This window comes from Mastomys coucha, unplaced genomic scaffold (genome assembly GCF_008632895.1).
Source record: "Mastomys coucha isolate ucsf_1 unplaced genomic scaffold, UCSF_Mcou_1 pScaffold3, whole genome shotgun sequence".
Classification (NCBI taxonomy): Eukaryota; Metazoa; Chordata; class Mammalia; order Rodentia; family Muridae; genus Mastomys; species Mastomys coucha.
In genome coordinates this window covers 20,083,483-20,085,880 of record NW_022196909.1, presented here as the reverse complement: position 1 = coordinate 20,085,880, position 2,398 = coordinate 20,083,483, and the positions used below count along the sequence as shown (strand labels likewise).

Below are 2,398 nucleotides of genomic sequence, written 5' to 3'. Positions count from 1 at the left end.
GGCTAATATCCACTTATCAGTGAGTGCATATCATGTGTTTTCTTTTGTGATTGGGTTACCTCACTCAGGACGATATTTTCTAGTTCCATTCATTTGCCTAAGAATTTCATGAAGTCATTGTTTTTAATACCTGAGTAAATGTACTACATTTTCTGTATCCATTCCTCTGTTGAGGGACATCTGAGTTCTTTTTAGCTTCTGGCTATTATAAATAAGGCTGCTATGAACAGTCTTACTCATGGAGCCTGTGTCCTTGTTATATGTTGGAGCATCTTTTGGGTATATGCCCAGGACTGGTATAACTGGGTCCTCAGGTAATGTTCAATTTTCTGAGGAACCTCCAGACTGATTTCCAGAGCGGTTGTACCAGTTTGCAATCCCACCAAAAGTGGAGGAGTGTTCCTCTTTCTCCACCTCCTCACCAGCATCTGCTGTCACCTGAGTTTTTCATCTTAGCCATTCTGACTGGTGTGAGGTAGAATCTCAGGGTTGTTTTGATTTCCATTTCCCTGATGACTAAGGATGTTGAACATTTCTTTAGGTACTTCTCCTCAGCCATTCAGTATTCCTCAGTTGAGAATTCTCTGTTTAGCTCTGTACCCCAGTTTTAATAGGGCATTTGCTTCTCTGGAGTCTAACTTCTTGAGTTCTTTGTATATATTGGATATTAGCCCTCTATCAGATATAGGATTGGTAGAGATCTTTTCCCAATCTGTTGGTTGCATTTTGTCCTATTAACAATGTCCTTTGCCTTACAGAAGCTTTGCAGTTTTATGAGGTCCCCACCTGGGGATCCATCCCATATACACTTACCCAACACAGACACTATTGTGGATGCCAAGAAGTGCTTGCTGACAGGAGCCTGATATAGCTGTCTCCTGAAAAGTTCTGCCAGAGCCTGACAAATACAGAGGTGGATGCTCTCAGCCAACCATTGGACTGAACAAGGGGTCCCCAATGGAGGAGTTAAAAAAAGGACTGAAGGAGCTGAAGGGTTTTGCAGCACCATAGGAGGAACAACAATATCAACCAACCAGATCCCCCAGAGCTCACAGGGAATAAACCACCAACCACAGAGTACACATGAAGCGACCCATGGCTCCAGCCACATATGTAACAGAAGATGGCCTTGTCGAACAGCAATGCGAGGAGAGGCCCTTGGTCCTGTGAAGGCTGGATGCCCCAGTGTAGGATAATGCCAGGATGGGGAAGCAGGAGTGGGTGGGTGGTTAGGGGAACACCCTCATAGGAGCAGAAGAAAGGAGGATGAGATAGGGGGACTTCATAGGAAAAACCAGGAAAGGGGATAACATTTGAAATGTATATAAAGAAAATATCTAATAAAAAAGGGGGGGGAGAATTGCAGGGAGGGGCAGGAGACTCTGGAGCACAATTGCCTGCTGAGAGGTGGCATTGGGCAGACACAGTGAACTGATCTGGGTATCTGTGTTTGCTTCTCCATCCTCCCCAACAACCTCCCAGGCTACCAGCTGCAATGCAGACAGAAGCACAGAAGCTGCAGTCAGCCCCTTTCTGTGAATAAAAGAATTGGAGAGGACTGACTAACTGAATCGAACAGCAGAGGGAGACAAAGGTACAAAGGGCTTTGGGTCAAGTAATACATTGATAATAAAGAGAGAACTTTTTTGATACTTAAAGATAAGAAACACAATAAGTACCTTTTAGGCTTTATGGGATAATATTTTGAATGATTTGACAGGGATGCATTTAAAGGAAATAGACACCATGTTATTTACCTGTATTGCAACGTTTATTCTCTTGATTTACTATGTCTTTTCAAAAGACAGGGCCCTAGATAAAAATTCCTTGCCTTAGAAAAGAGATTACAGGTAACACTAGAACTAAAGGTTCAGGATTTTATAGGTCAAAATAAGCTACACCTAGAAGATAAGCTAGCAAATTATAATAAGGTAGATGCTGAAATATTGGAATTACAACATAAAGAGCAGCTAAGATTATGGAACCTAGAACAGAAGATACAGGAAACTATAGAGCAGCTTAAACAAGAGAAAGATGAAAATGAAAGTGAGAGAGAGGAGCTGGAAGAGATGCTAAAACAAAAGATACAAAAAACTCACAGATCTGACTGAGGAGCAAAGAGAAAATGAGTATTGGAAGAAGGACTTGGAGAATAACCTTTTAAAATTAATCAATCAAAATAAAATTGACAGCATACTATCAAAATTCCAATATAAAGAAAAAAAACAAAATGTGGAGACAGAACCTTGAGCAGAGAATACAGGAACTCAAGGAACAGGAGGAATGACAAAAGGGGAGATATGAAGCATGGAGACAGACCTTAAGGAAGGAATTTAAAGCCGGGCGGTGGTGGCGCATGCCTTTAATCCCAGCACTTGGGAGGCAGAGGCAGGCGGAT

General features: G+C 42.0%; 1 long non-coding RNA gene across 1 annotated transcript in view; it reads left to right on the top strand.

The window, feature by feature from the left end:
* The first annotated feature begins 1,455 nt into the window (after nt 1-1,455).
* The window catches only part of LOC116075214, a 20,470-nt gene continuing 19,527 nt past the window's right edge, over nt 1,456-2,398 (top strand). Inside the window, exon 1 of the long non-coding RNA XR_004112467.1 lies at nt 1,456-1,594. This is a non-coding gene — a long non-coding RNA (uncharacterized LOC116075214). The remainder of the gene's footprint in view (nt 1,595-2,398) is intronic.